The sequence below is a fragment of the Argiope bruennichi genome, chromosome X2, assembly GCF_947563725.1.
Source record: "Argiope bruennichi chromosome X2, qqArgBrue1.1, whole genome shotgun sequence".
Lineage (NCBI taxonomy): Eukaryota > Metazoa > Arthropoda > Arachnida > Araneae > Araneidae > Argiope > Argiope bruennichi.
The window spans coordinates 113,738,999-113,756,461 of NC_079163.1; positions in this window are offsets into that span (position 1 = coordinate 113,738,999).

The window sequence follows — 17,463 nt, forward strand, 5'->3', positions numbered from 1 at the left end:
TACGATCAGAAACAACACGACACTCACATATACGTGGGAAAAAACCGAACCAAAAAGTATCTATTGGGATGAAAATCAAGGTCAAAGAATGAAAATGAAATCCGTAAATGCGCTCATCCTTTCACATCTCACTCCTTAGCGAGGTAAAATCGTTGAAAAGTGATAGTCTTGGAATACTGAAGCAAACAATAAAAACACTTTTATCATCTTGTTTGCGTTTTGCAGCTATCATGTTCACTTATACTTGGGCAGACAGAGAGACAAACTTCACTTGATTTCGTTCAAAATTATATAGAAATCTACAAATTTTTTACAAAAACTACATACCAAATTTCATCCATCTTGTTGTTTTGTGTGTGTGTCTCGTGTTCAATCCCGCAGACATAATTCCAAAATTGTACTTTTCGGTCAAAGATAGTTCGGATAGAGATAGCTCGGTCAGATAGGTCGAGTTCGAAATTTGTGACGATTACAATACTTTCTGCTTGTTCGAGAAAATAAAGAGAAAGAAACAATCATGAATAAAGAAAGATAAATGACTTTGATTTGTACATAAGCCTCGGCGTTCTCCAGATTTGCCTTTCGAGACCTTCCCACCAGACCACCGCGTCCCTTCCTGGCAGTGAGAGAAAGAGAGAGAAAAAAAGATAATAAAATTTAAAAGCAAACAAAAAATTGTTGGAAATCTCATTTTAACATTATAATCATTCTTTCTTCTAATAAAATTTCTGCTTGATAAAATATTATAACTTTTGTATCATGTGAATAAAAAATACATAATATTTTGAAGAGAAAGAAGAATCTATTTTCTATTAAAGACTATTTAAAAATAAAATCACTATTTATCCAACAGTGATTGTATAATGATTTTTAAAGCTCAAATTTTATGAAGTGAAAATCGATAAATGTCGAAGAAATAAAGTATACATACCTTAAAAAGTGGGCGTTATTAGTCTACTGGGAGAATTATTCAGTTTTTCATAAATAACATATATGCAGACAGCACATAATTATATGCAGACAGCACATAATTATATGCAGACAATTTTTTGCATTACGACTTTTAAGTATTTCAACTTTGCTTTAATTCTAACTAAATATTGCTAAAAAATTTTACTGTGTTGCATTTCCTTTTTTTAAAAAAAATCATGTTTAAAATTTGTCAAAAAATATTATTAATTTATTTATAAATTTACTTCATTATTTTATATAGTGAGATTATATTTTTTTTGTCAGTATAAATATATTTTTAAAATATATAATAGTTTCCGAGATGCTAATAAAAAAATTGCATAGCCGATATAGCATGGGAAGTACCGTTATTTAAAAACATGTAAGTCTAAAAATATTCTTTAAAAGTTCATGAAAATTTATTTGTGAAATAATTACATGACAAGAAACCGATACGGTGAAAAAAGTCGATATAGGCGTAACATTTCTAAATAACAATGAAGTAACTATGTTAATGCAGTTCATCAGTAATTAAATTGAATAAACTTGGTCTCTTGAGTCATTTATACCAATATAGATTTTGTGAAGATGCAATATAAATATTCAAATTATAGAGGCATCACTTTTTTCCTGACTGTGCATAAAAGATCCTTTAAGAGTTAAACGTCCTTCAGATGGTATGAAGCGAAGGTTTGGAGAATGTCCTGCCGACTCAAGTACCATCCTTGTCATTTAACAAGGGTCCAAAATAATGAGGTCCTTCCCAAATTAGCTCTAATGTAGTTTCAAAATGGGATATTAATTCTCTTCTCTGAATATTACTCAATACTTATTATAATGGCCACTATTCCAGAAAAAGGCTTAACACGATAATATTTTAAAGCTAGCATTCTATGTGTTAACTGCACGATGCGAAAATCATTATGCTTATGAAATTGCATGCGGAATGTAACTCTCTGTTGAATCTAAGGCAACCACATTTGACATACAGTTACTTTTTAGATAGTAGATGCTTTGTAAGATAGGGCTTATTAAAAATGTAATTATATTTTTAAATAATTCAAAATTAATCGAAATTTTAACGTCTTCTTTCAATAACTTCAAAGTATATTAAAACACAAAAGCAAATTGTCTTGAGCAAAATATTATGGCTCTTGGGAAAGGCTGTGACCTCAAGTGCTTAGATTTTTTTATTTTCAGAGTCCCATACGTAAGAATTGTGTTCTTCGTTGTATAGCAAAGAAAACAAGCACTTGCATATAAATTACTTGGCAATGGCAAATAATAGTTACGAAGATAAATCTTCGACATGAATTAAAATTCAAACATTGGTAATTTTTTTGGAGATTAATCATTGATATTAATATTCATACACAAGCGTCAGAAAACAGAATGTGTATTTTGGGCGTCTTTTTTTTTTTTTTTTTTGTTGTTGTTGTTGTTGTTAGATTCAAACCAAAATTTGACAAAAAATTTACAATTTTAAAATCAAATATTATATATTTAAGTCACTGCGTTTTTGAGTTAACTTGCATGCATTCGAAAGTGCAGACACAGGCAATCAATCCACCGAAAGATTTTGTTCAACATTTGATAAGAATATACATTTTAGTTACTAATTCTATGTACCAAAATTTCTATATCTGGCTCTTTACGTTCACTTGTGCACGAATAGTTGGACAGCCAGACTACCTTTGAATGGATTGCGTTCAAAAATTGATAAAAATCTGCACATTTAATGCAAAATCCATATACCAAATTTTATTTGTCTGACAGAAAGCGTTTTAATTATCGTGTTCACAGACAGACGGAAATCTATAAATGTGTTTTTTCGGATTCAGAAAAGTCTGAAACGTGGAAACTCGTCAGAATCTCGAGTTCAAATTTTTTGACGATTTCAATATTTTCTTTTTGTACCCTTTATATACAGGTAAGTAAAAAAAAAATCTCTCTTCTTTTATAAGTATTTTTTTTCTTTATCTTATAAATTCTACCTATTATTTGATGAAAAATTAATGAGAGAATTTTTTTAAAAAATATTTATTAATACTTGAGTACGATTTTTTAAAAAGTCCTGGACTGAACTTAAGCTGATTTGTATTTTGTGAACAAGTTGTTAAATAAATTCAAATAATCACCAAATTTTAATAATCTTTATTCGAATCTAATATGTTTTAAACCTTCTCTGTCATTTATGACATCTCCGAATTACTACCATTAGAACATAGAACTACAAAAAATAAATTTCATACTTCAAAATTATATACAATTCCATGTTTTTTTTTTTTTTTTTTTTTTTTTTTTTGCAATAAGTGCAATAGAATACATTTGTATATTTCGCATAATGCATAGTAATAAAACACACATAGATTATTTTTTTGCGTTTATTGATCAAATTTAATAATCCGTTTGAATGAAAATAGTGAGGAAAAATTCACTTTATGGTCAATTCGTAACCTGTTACTCAGAATGAAACACACTCCTAAAACAAGGAAACCTGGTAATTTATTTCCTGAAGATGTCCGATAAAGAAGAAACTAGCTTGTTCCTTCGAGGTAAATTTTTAATTATGCACATTTTTTTTTCTTCTTTTTTTTCCCACTTTTCATAAATATTCGTAAATGTTCACACTATTTCAACTATTGTGAAAAATTTGCCTTCATATTTGAAAACTTAAATAAAATTAATTATTCTAACTTTGAATATAACTGAGTACTATGAATACCTGTTTCTCAGACCCCCTTTGTCATATCATCTCTTAGCAGGCGAGAAGAAAGGCTTATATATTATTCCATCCATGAATTTGAATAGAAAGTCATGTTAAAGACACTGCCATAGTTTAGTCTCGCATCTCTTGAGTAGATACGGTTAAATGTCCGTACCTTCTAGAATGACAGTGAATGGCATGGAAGAGATAATCCGAATTACTAGAACATCAGTGAATTCTATATGGCATGGAAATAGTCTGAGCTTCTATCATATGTCTTCTCGCAGCTATAATGGATAAGATATTTGTATTAAAAGAGAGTAATTCCTCCGAGTTTAAGGAAATAACATGGTGCCTTATATTAAGAAAACGACGGTGGAAAATTTTCCTTGAAATGCGAGTGTCGATTCCAGTGTATATAAGCAGTGGCTTTCCAACTTATTTAGATAAAACCAAAAATAAATACAAAATCTTGTTTGTTATGAACTAGATATTCTAATGAGATTGTTCAATTTTAGTTTTGAATGTAATAAAATTCTATGTAATAGAATTCTCAAACATAATATAAAAATTCTTAAAAGTTTCACACATTCAATATTGTTTAGTTTAAAACTGTTTGATTAACTCTCTGGTTTGAAGTAACACGAAGCTTATTTTACTATAGATTTCGTAATTTTGAACCATAGTCGCATACCCATGTCGGCATTACAGCTGGCATCTATCTCCCTTTCCAAACTTCCACACAAAATAAGAGGGTGGGAGTGGAGAGTTTGATCCTCAGTCAACACACCATTCTCCATACTCCAAAGCTACACTGCCGCCTGGGCGCGGTGGTCTGCTCGTAAGGTCTCGACTTCGAAACCGGAATGTTTTAGGTTCGAGACCCAATTCCACCGAAGAACCGTCGTGCAAGCGGGTCTTGTGCACGTTAAATCTGTCTGGGCCAAACGTCGTCCCACTGGTGGTGTGGTGTGGAGAGGGGGGGTGCCAGTTCAGGTGTCGTCTTCTGACCACGGTTCAAAAGTACGAGGACCGTCCCGAAATAGCCCTAATGTTGCTTTAAAACAGGAAGTTAATATAACTAAACTAAGCTACACTGCAGGCAGAATGTTTGATCGAAGAGAGCGAATTTTATTGACATGACAATACTGCTTTACAGTTCCTTGGTAGAATGAAATATCAAATCCTTTACCCTTTACTATCAGATTGCCGCAGTTCTGTAAAGCTATTCATTTGTCTATATTGTAACATTATGAAATAAGCTCGATATTGAATCATTTTTTAGTGAGCTTGTGATCCTTTTTTTTACGATATTTGCATATTTAATGATTGTCAACAAACTTATATTCTTAAAGGTGGCAATTATGTAAAGAAATATTTTTTGATTCAAAAATTGTATTTAAAAAAAGGGTAAAACTGATTCATGAAAAACAGAGATCTGTAGTTAGAAATATAATAATTTATTTCACACATTTTCTTAGGAAAGCAAGAAAATGGCATGTGGAATTCATCAAGAATTAAAAATTATATTTAAATGCAAAAGATAGACACATAATCTTTCAATGAAATTAGTTTCGATTCTGAAACCGGAACTTCTTTTAAGTGTTCATTTACTTATTTCATTTGTTTTGGATGACGTCACACTTACGGTAGTTAAGAGATAATAGAGATCTAGATGTATACGTGAGACACAGCAGCAAACGCGTGATAACATGGCACTTCAGCTATTATGGTGAATGATATTACAATCAGAAGGCTAATTATCGATAGTATGATCATAGAATTTTTAACAAAATGAGACGTTTGATGGTGTTAAATATGAAATTCCTAACAGATTTTTAATTCATATTAAAAAAAGAGTTCCGACTGTTCAATTAAAACAAAAAACACATTCTGGAAAACCTAAAATTAAATCATCCAACAAGATAAATACTCTACTACAAGATATAAAGGCACTGAAATAGAACATTTTCGACCTATTTACATAAAAGTTTTCTACAAACAGAAACTACGGAATGGGATTTCTCTCAAGCTTATTGGTTTTCTGGCGCTCTAAACTTCTAACAAAATCGAAAATAAGAACAACAATGCCAAAGATTTCGACACATTTGCATGTGAAAAGAAATTCTGCATTTGAAACTCTTTGAACACAGATGTTTGATTCTTCAGCATTTCCTTGTCAGTTCGAAAAGAGCAGACTCCCGTGGGATGAAGTTCAATAGTATATGTGAATAGGACTTTTATTGTGTAAAAGGCATTATCGGAAATGAAAAATTCTATTCCCGGAAGAGTAAGTACTTTATCTAAATATTGTTCTCAAAAGACACTTTCAGATTGAAATGACACTTTTATTTCTCAAACAAAGCGCGTTGTTTACTAATTCGAATTGGTAAATTCTCAATTTTTCCTTTTGTTCATTAAAATTAGTTTTCTATTCTATTGAGAAGGATCCATTTTGTAATATCCTCAGTTTAAAAGTAACTTTTTAATTTCTTGTATATGTAGAAAGAGTATTACTGTCTTCAAAAACGTCAATATCGGCTTTTTCATCCATCTCCACATTTTGCACATTACTGAATCAGAAAAACCATTTTTGTTAATATATCTCCTTCTCTATTCAACTATTCAACTTGGAAAAACATATGAAATTGTTTCAAAATTATATTCTTTATATCAAAATGATATCGATATTAAATGTTGGGTGAAATCATCAAGTCTGGATATCTGTCAGTAACTCAAAGACACAACTAAATATACGATTTAGATTGGTACATGAATAGTTCATCAGATTTACAGATCTGTATCCTTTAGAACAAATCCGTCTACAAGTCAACTATCAGTGGGTCTCTCTATTCACGTGTGCATAAAACTGATAATTCAAAAATACAACGCGTTATATGAATGAAATTTGGTATGTGGTTTTGACGCCAAAATTATATATTTCTATAAAATACAAGCACAATCCGTTAAAGGGAAAAGATCCAAACTTAGAACTCGCTTTTCTCCATTATGTTTCAAAGATAAATACAAAATAAAATTCTGGGAAAAATCTGCTAAAAAGAAGAAATCCAAATGGCCTATAACGTCTTTACCATATTACTAGGTTTTAAATAGAAAATAAAATTAATTAACTCCATTAAAAGGAGAGATCCCAACAGCACACCTAGTTTACTTCAGTTAATGACGAAGCTAAATAAAAGCCCGCCGTATTGTGTGAGTATACGAGGTAGATACAAAATTTCATTTAATGTAGTTCTTTTGTTTTAGAGTTATTGCGTTTAAATGCTTCTGAAAGTACAGACCGACAGGCAGTCAATATTTTGTAGGTTTTGGATCAAAATTTGTTAGGTGTCTAGACTGTAGGTAATAAATCTGTGTATCGAATTTTATCCATCTAGCTCTCTTCATTTTGTAGTTAAAGTGTTAACTTATATTCTGACAATAAGACAGAATGTCGGAATATAAGTTAACACTATATTCCACTGAAAATAGTGTTAACTTATATGAATGGATATCACTCAAAATTTGATGGAAATCTATAAATTTGGTGTAAAGACCATGTAATAAATTTCTTTCGTCTAACTGAGAGAATTTTTTAATTATCTTGCTGACAGAAAAACATAATGCCAAAAAGGTATTTTTCTAGCTCAAGGAGATTTGAAAAGTGGAGATTCGTCAAGCTTTCGAGTTAGAATTGATTTGATGAGTACAACACTTTCTCTATGCTACATATACGAGAAAGGGGGAGGGGAGGGAGAGAAAACCTAATAGTTGAGGGCATTTGCTTCCTAATCTCACTCATTTGTCGTGTGATTTCTGTTTAAGTGGATATGGATGCTTACATTTCTATTAACGATGGTGATGAATGGCGCACTCCACCAAAATGTCGCCAAATGATCTTCCGCTAGTGTGGACACGCTCTCGTTAACTTAAACCCGTTGATTTCAAACGCCATTTCGCTGGAAAAGTGTCTAAACTTGGTGGAAGCGTTACCAGCTCAGTGTCATTCACGTCGTCTAACCGCGATTCAAAAATGTCTTGGTTTGTCTTGCTGTTTTGCAACAAGGTGTAAATATATCTAAACAAAATCATCTTTTCTTCAACACCAAATTTCGAATGAAGAGAATCAATGCATAGTAATTTTAATGAGTAGCTAAAAGCTTGACACATTTAACAAAAAAGTATCATAAGCACCATAATAATAAGGTACTATTTTAATTATTGTTATTATCAGTTACTGCAAATTTTTTGCTTGAAATATTCTCAATGAAGGAGAAAAAAAAGTAGGTTTAATAAAAGATGCACAAACAGTCTGAAAATATTTTTCTAAAAGTTTTCAATTTATTGGCTAATGATATTCAAACGACTTCTGGGTGGTGAGAGGAGAAAATGTAGCAATTAGCGAAAATACAGGATTGGTTAAAAGAAATAAATAAACCGAGAACTGAAAATGTGGCTTGTTATCGAAATCGGATTTCAGACCGGACCTTTCACGAATGGTTCAAAGAACTGAGTAGCATATCAAGTGTATCTGATACCGTATATTAATGTTTTATTTAACACACGCTCTTGTTACGATAATTGTCTCATTACCGATTTATGCACGATATAATTAGTCAAAAACATCGCATTTAACCTTGAAAGGATTTTCAACCCCATAAAAAACCCTAACACGCTTCATGATAGCAAAATCGATCCTATATTTCCTTTCTCATCCTAGCTTATAAATTGTTTCTCAGATTTTGCCCTCTTTTCTTGCATTATAACTTTTATTCTTGATATTTCGCTGCCGAAATTCTTAAGATATTTCTGAGATTTCATTTTGAATGTTATTTCGTGAGCAGGATTTGAATGTTGAAGCTTTTACCTTTGAATTGGAGTTACCGGAATTGCGTCTGATTATTGTTCACAAATAATCAGACGCAATTATAAAATAGGATTTTAAAACTTCTGATCTGTGAAAATTCTTTAAAATCTCGAGATGGAATTATTTTTTTTTCTTTTTTTTTGGTGATTATGAAGCTTTGGCTTTGCTTACGAGAAAGAACCATCGGAAGTGGTCTCCCCGAAACTTTCTCGCATTCTCCTGACAAAAATTGTTATCCCCCCCCCTTCTCTCTCTCCACCCTGTATAAAAAGTTTAGAACTTGGGCAAGGCTATGAACGTCACGACTGGTCAAATTTTTATTTTTATGCTCTGTACATGAGAGGTTTTCGCTTCGTATTTTAGTGAAGAAAGTTAGCATTTGAGAAACCTTCTTGTGCACCGATTTGACAAAAAACAACAAACAAAAATCTACAATTTTAATAACTAAATCACTTACCAAATTTCAGTTATGTTGCTCTTTGTGTTTTGAGTTATATGCATGTGAACGTATAGACCAGATGGTCAACCTGTACACATCGATTTGGTTTTAAATTTGATACGGATCTACGATTTAGGTGCTAAACTTAGGTGCTGTGTACTAAATTTTATTCATTCCAGCTGCTAACACCTTGCAGTAATGAAAGAAACTCAGAAAAGACGGACAAAGTGGATTCTATACAACATTTGAAAGAAATCTTCAAATTCCGAATTTCATCCATTCAGTATTAACAGTTTTTTAGCTATTCTGTTCAAAGAAAGACAAGCATAATTGCAAGTGTGTGTGTGTGTGTGTGTGTGTGTGTGTGTGTGTGTGTGTGTGTGTGTGTGTGTGTGTGTGTGTGTGTGTGTGTGTGTCGAATTCAGGAAAGTCTGAAACTGAAACATGGAGATTCGTCAAAATTCCAATGTCGAATTTTCTGACGATTATAGTGCTATCCTTTAGTATATTACATATGCAAAAAAGTAAAAAAGGGTAGTAGGTGACCTTTTGGCAAATTTGGCAGCAAATGGTGTATTAATAGACACCAAAGTCGAATTCTTCTAAAAAAACTTTCATTTATAATTTATTGTCTATAACCCCTGTGTGCAGTATTTTCTCACTTATGTGATGTGGAAATTTGGTGAGGCATGCACCGTCAGAAGTGTCGTTTCTTTACATCTCACCATGGTTTGAAACTTTAGACTTTTCAAACTCCATCTCCTTTCTCTTATTTGAGTTTCAGATTAAGATAGAATCTACGATGGCAGCAAAATTATTAAAGATTTATTGAACTTTTTTCAATTGTTGAAACTGAAATATTTTCCTTACAAATATTTTAATGCAATTATGTGAATATAAATCACTAACATATATTATGATCCAAAACAAATTCAAAGAAAATTATGTTCGAAATGCTATTTTTTTGAAGTATTTCATAAAAAGAAATGTATCACTTAAAAAATGTATAGTGAAAAATTTATTATTTCTTTTTTCACATTTTAGCTATTGACTATTCAATCTTTTCTACTTTTATAATTAGATAAAACTGGGAAACTTAGTTATTTCATTTCAACAGTAGAGCATGAAAATCTTTGTTTACAAGTTGTTGTTGTTTTATTTTAATTTACAAAAATACAATAATATTTAAATGATCGAGTCTCATTCCTGAAAACTTATTAAGAGGTTTGTATCATTCTAAAGCATTTTAAGAATGAAAATATTTTCCGGAAAAGGACTCCATTTATCAGCATCGTTTATAGAAGTTTAAGCATCGGCATAGAGAGACTAGGAAAGATTGAACCGTTCATTCCAGCCATTCATAGAAATTTAAGATAAGAATTAATGTTATGAAATAATTTTAAATTAGAAAATCATACTTTTAATTTATGATTGCTATAATTTAAAAATGCTGCTTTTGTATTCAAACGAAATAAACTAGTCTCACAATAAATCAATGATATATATATATATATATATATATATATATATATATATATATATATATATATATATATAATGAGAATGATGCAATCACATAAATGACAGAGGAGCTAAAACGATGACGCAATCATGTGTTTCTACTATAGACTAATCCAAATCGCTTTCTTTACAGCAGTATTGTCTGCCCAATATTTTATGCTATTTTCATAAAAAAAATATATAAGTGATTCGATTTCTGGGCCGTTGCTGTATATAATATGTCAATCTATAATACAATCAACATCGCCGTCTGAAGCGGAAGATGGTGTTAAAAAGCATCCCCACCCTTTTGGTTTGCTTTATTATCGAATGTGACATCCTAACTTTTTTTGGTGTCTAGCAATTGAGACAGTCTTTTTTAATGCTTAAATTGACTCATTTATCACGATGCGAACAAAGTTAAGCATGAACAAGAATTAGTTATGGGATCGTTAATTTTACATTTCATTTACATTTTTTTAGTGTTAGATTGTAGTAAATGGTAATGAGCTGAGGTCTGCAATTTTTATTAATTTACATTTATGCTGATTCGTAATTTCTTCACTTCAATTTAAGATTATTACTAATATTTTCTTTCAACATTATTTTTATTTTGTATTTGGAATTGCACTCTTTTCTTTTAGTGGATCAGTACTTGTTTCAAACTGATTTTAGTGATTAGTTTTCATTTGAGTACCGGTGAATATAGAGAAACAAATGGACAGACAAAAATTGCATCGCAAAGAAACAAAACATTCGATTTTACTATATATTTACATCTAAAGTGTTCAACAAATAATAATTTATTATTTATTTCTTAGACATGGCTAGATACTACTACTATCAATACTACTAGAGATACTATCATAGATTTTCTACTACTATTTAATCTGACAATCATATCCAAGATACTGTTAACTGTGTAACAGCCCGTCTTGACAAAAACAACTTCTAGTACAAAAATAAAAGGCCACCTCTTAAGTTTGATAACTAGGTATATGTCGCACACAATACATTTTAATAATTCGGAGTTTCGAATTTAATGGTGGCCAAATTCAATATTAAATTATTTAAACTAATGCGCAAATTGTGGCCCAAAATTCTAAAAAGTTGTAGAACCAAAATAATTTTTCAGAAAATCTTTCAGTTTCAAATTTAAAGGATATAATGAGAATTGAGTGAAACCTGTGAATGGTGCTGAATTTACATTCTTCGATGCAAATTCAACAAGTAGTTCTCTACCACAAGCTGGTTAAAATCACAATTGATCAATGGAATAACACCTTCCCTACTCCATTCATGAATATCATTCCTCCGGGGATTTAGCGTAAGTCGTTCTTTTCTAAACTGAGTCACTCATTTGTTGATAGAACTCTTAGTCATGTGATCCTGTGGGGAGGGACTATAAATATGCCATTCATTGTCCACATGTTTTACAGCTGAATCAAATTAATATTTATAATTGCAGTACTTGACTTAGATGAAAATTTTTCATTCCAGTTCGTCATTGGTTTGCCTCTTCGATCTAATCTCTTAAATTTCTTATTAATATAATGTGAAAATGTCGTCTAAAATTCGAATTTTATTTTAATTAGTTCGAAATCAAAACTGAAATTTTTTTAAAGAATATTTTTATTTATAAATTTCCTAGGTGAAAAACAGTTAAAGCCTTTTAATTCCTTCTAGTCGTAACTTCTGTACAATATAATCATTTCAATAATAAAAATGTAACAAAAGGCCTTTAGGCACCTTAGATCTACGGTTTATTTTGAAATTTTACTGTACGATTGCTGTATTCAAAATGCTATATACTATTTATTAAAATTTCTAATGCATTTAATAAAATTATTTTTTTATAATAATTATACATTTATTTATCAAAATTAATTACTTTTTACTTATTAATTATGGATGATTTATTAAAAATATTCCATTTTAAAACTAAATATTTACAGCTATTTTTAGTATAAAAATTGCTTTTTCTAGCTTTATTTGATTTTACTAGGTATTTATTCTTTAAATATTTGGATAAATAATCTTTTTCTATGGTCCCGTCAACTTCGAATCAGGTAAATGTGTCTTTATAAATAGCAATAAAACTGTTCAGAATAAATGTAGGGCATTTATATATGCTATATATCTTCATAAGTCATTCCAATAATATATCATCATAAATCAAATCATACCGTTATAAATCAAAATATAACCGGAATAAAGTCATTCATTACTTAGATAGCTTGGTAAGTAGAAAAAAAAGTAAATCGTATAATTTCAGCGTTTTTTTCAATCTTATAAATTTAATGTTTTTGTATTACACTGTGCAAGAATAACTCTTTTGAAAAATTCTTTATGTTATATTTCGTATGCGATATCTTTTTATTTCTCTTAGCATTTAATTCCAATAAAATCTTGTGCTCGGTCATAGACTAAATGACCATTGCCTGAAGCTTGAATGCATTACCCAGTCGATTTAAATACAAATTATTAATGTTATTGAAAGTTTATAAATACAAATATAGTAATGATAAAATTTAAGAATCGTAATTTGCATACCAATGAAAATGGTAAGCTCTACTTTATAGGCAAGATCTAAGAAAACGCTTCGAGTCATCCTGTCCGTATGTGTGAGTTTTAGAATGCGTATCATATTGTCAATCTGCATGTTTCAAACCTCTCTAAAGGATCTACATTTTTAAGTATTTATTTTCTTATTGTGTTTATATGCCTTTTAGAATTTATTGATCTTCGTGTAGATCAAAACGAATTAAAGATGAGTTATTTAGTTGCATACCTTTTCTAAAAGGAAAATGTTTCATTATTAACAATGCAGCATTTAAATAATTCTGTTTTAGTTATATATGTAGGTTTTTTTTTCGCTTCAGAATTTCCTGTTTTTTTTTTTTTTTTTTTTTTTTTTTTTTCAATCGTATGCTCAGAATTGTGCTTGTATCTTTTTCGAAAATATCTGTTTTCGATTCATGAAAAAAAAAAAACTAAGCTTATTTAATTATTTTTTCCTTTTTTGTAAAAATTATTATTTTTCTCAATGCTGTTTTTTTCTACTCATTTTCTTCTGCCACTCTTTTGAACTCATAATGTATTCTTTTTGTGCTATTTATTTTGTTTACTTAAACAGCGCATTAAGAAATTTTGATTTCTATTCAAAGCGAAAAGTTTTTTTTACTCTTCTATTTAACCTGATTTGTTTCTTGTTTATACAAATTGAATTTTGCCATCGTTTTTTTACTCCCTTCCTAAAGTGCTAGAATTTTTAAAAAATTTATACTTTTGCGTTTTTGATGAGATTACTCTATTTGAATGTTTTCAATAGTTTATGATCAGTTAATCGATTAATTTAATTACATTTTGATTCCATACTAAAGGCGCCATCTGGAAGTGAATATGAGAAATATCTGATTCCGATACTCTATAATATTTACTGCAATGCTTCATAGATTAGAAAATAAAAAAATAATTAAAATAAAGATAATATCTCTTTTTTTTAGTTCACTAATAAATTATTATTTTTAAAAATAGGTTTGATACATTTTTAATTAACCTGCCAGTCTATCCCAGCTTTTTTATTAGAATTAGTAAATTTGCTTCTCCAGACACACAGACATTCAATCGGAGATAGATAAATTTAAAAAATTGCGAGGCATCGCAACTATGGGAGTGAATACTAATTCAAATTTATAAAAAAATTTCCAATATTCAAATCTATCAAATTACAATAATTTCAGTTCATAATTTCTGACCATTTGAAAGTTTTGTTTTCGGAATTTTAAATGGTGGTGGCAACTATTTTTATGTGTATTCTATTTTGCATAATAGTCATCGTTTATATTCTTTCTTAGAAAAATATTTCTCTTTAGAAAAGATATTTATGACTATGAACGATTATTTTATGCATAAGATGGGGAATTCAGCTTTCTCGATATCGCTCGCCAAGCTATAAAAATTATTATACATATATTTTTAGTTTTCTTTGTGAAAAATTCTTGCTTCGCTAGTTGCTAGAGTTAAGTCAAGCAGAAATGTACCGGTGCATTAAATTTCTTTAAAATTCTGTATATCATTAACGGTTGACAGTTTGAAATTAAATCAATGTTAGTAAAATAAAAAAAATACTGCAGACCTGAGACTGAATTCAAGTTTCTAAAATGATATATTTTAGTAAAAGCAAAAACTAATATTTCACACTAATTAATTTTTTTTTTATCCAATTGAAAATATGAAAAACCAATGGGAGTGTCCCTTTCCCTCCACAATTTTTTTCTCGTACTTTCAAATAAAGATACTATTACATTCTCCAGCATAAAAATTGTGAACCTGGACCTTCAGCAAATTAATGCCTATTCTAACGGGATCGTTCACATAATCTAGATGGATGAATTTTGCATCTAGTTTTATCATCAGATTTATAAACGGTTAAACAAAAATCAGCGGAAATAGTCACCACTAACTTTTCTCGCTTACCCCCCAGTAAAAGTGCTAATTCCTCCCCCCCCATAAAATATGCCGACCTAAGGTAAGGTCATGCACACTACATATTCTCTGAGCTTTAGTTTTAGTGCCCCACCGATGAAAGGGTTGTGCTTCATAGTATAGAAATGTTAATGAAATATATATTTTGCACGCCATTTGTTGATAGATTAAAACTAAAACTTGGCAAGATATAATTTTAATCACAAATTGCATACCAAATTTCATTTATCTAAGTCATTGTATTTTTGAATTATGTTTACATGCATGCAAAAGTACTGACCTACAGAGCAGTTCTCCCTTTGACAAATCTGAAAAAAAATCGGATAAAGATTTACATTTTAACTGCTAAATCTGTGTATCAAATCTTATCAATCTACCGTTTTACTATTTGTAATTATTGTGTTGACTTGTACAGAAACAACTAGACAGATAAAAAAAGAATTTCGTTTAAAATTTAATAGATATCTACAAATTTGATTCTAAGATAATATATCAAATTTCACTCCTCTAGTTCAATGTGTTTTTAAGTTATAATGTTCATAGAAAAACAAAAATTCTAAAAATATGTTTTTCGAACTCAGTAAGGTCCGCAACGGTTAGATTTGTAAAAATCTCCGATTCGTATTTTTTTTATATAGAAAACAATATTTTTTCTTTATATACTTCATGCATCAGAAAATAAATATATTCAGAATTAAGGTTTAACTACATGCAGGGCACTTCTAGAATTAAAAATAAGCAAAACTGCTATGAAATGTTGCATTTTACTCTCATATTTATCGTCTCTGATATATTAAAATGTCAAATATCAAATTTGCCAGAATTGTATTTGTATTGATTTGTATTAATGCAAAAAACATGTATACGTCACCTTATTTGCTCACGAATTTTTAATTATTGTCATAATTGGGCATTAGTGGCTGCCGCTGCTTGATCAAAATGGCATCGCTATTTATTATTTTTTTTACAAGTACTTCTAAAGGTCAACTTTCTATAATATGATTAAATTACATAATTAAATAATTTATTATAAATGATTAATATAATTAATTAATTAATATAATTAAATTTTTCAGCTCGGGACGAATATTTTTCCATCTTTGAATTTTTCAACGAAACATAAAAATATGTAACAATCGCTTGCTTATTAGATTTCCTATGAAAATTTAGTAAGCCTAACCGCTTTCAGCAGAAACGATTTAGAATAGTTTTAAAAGTACAGAAAACGTGAGGATTGTCCCAAGATTGGATTCGTTTTCACACATGAATTATTGTTTGAATAAGAATCTTGCTAGAGAGATTCCAAATTATATTCAGTACCAAACAGAAATTTTAATATTTATATTCTTGACACTTAAGTTTGTTAATTATATAGTTTAGGATATAAAGCTTATTCAATATTTTTACGGACATGAAAAGGAAATTTGTTGAGAGCATACGAAGTCTTCCAATTTTCACACACTTTTATTTAACTTGACTTGTTTCATATTTGTAAAGATGAAATTTTGTAAATGGGATTTTAATGATTTGCTGGGTGCTAGAATTTTGAAATTTTATACACTTTTCTTTTGTTGATGACAATTCGATATTTTAGTATTTTTTGAAATTAATTATAAGTTAATCAATTAATTTAATTACATTTTATTCCATTTAGAAATTGCAATCTATTAGTGAATTTTAAAGAACTTGATTTCAAGTTCCCATAACATTTGTAGTAATAATTAAGAGACTAGAAAAAGAATGGAATTAAAATAAATAAATTGTACTCTTTAATACACTAATAAAAATGCACTAAATATCTTCTTATTGAAATTATTTAGTTGAACGAAACCTCTCTTTTTCTAGATATCAGTTTTAAGTCTGAAAATTTTTGGAATAAATTTAATATTCTTCTGTGATCTACCGATATTCAAATTCGAATTAAGCTGCAATCCTCTTCAGCAGTGATTCATTACAAATTCTCCTGATTTTAACTCTAAGTTAATGCCATTTCCCCATACCTTATTATTCCTCTCATATCAGGTACCGATTCGAGATTAATAATATGGATGAATGTATGTCTCTGAAAAAAAAAATCTGCAGACCTACAAGACTGCAATACAAAATCTTTAAATGAAATAGACAAAGGTCTTTTTAGAGTTTTTAATCTCAGCAGGTAAAAACGGATAGAATATTGGGAAATAAAATTAAAGCGCTTTTCAGTTATCTATATTTTTGCCTCTTTGTACTTTCTGTGCTTTCAAGATTAAATCTGCAGACTACTAAAATGTGGTTAATATACACATTTTATTACTATGCAGAAACTTTTAGAAGTGCTCTTGTCAATGTTCTACATCAAGATAATTAATTTATGTATTTATTTTTGAACCATTCATTCGAGACTCATAATATGATTATCTTGACTTTCTACATTAAAACGATGCATATATAGTTTTCTACATTTCGACTTGAAGCGGGGCTCTTAAAATAATTATTCTGAAGTGGTCCATTAATGACATGGTTTTGACATAG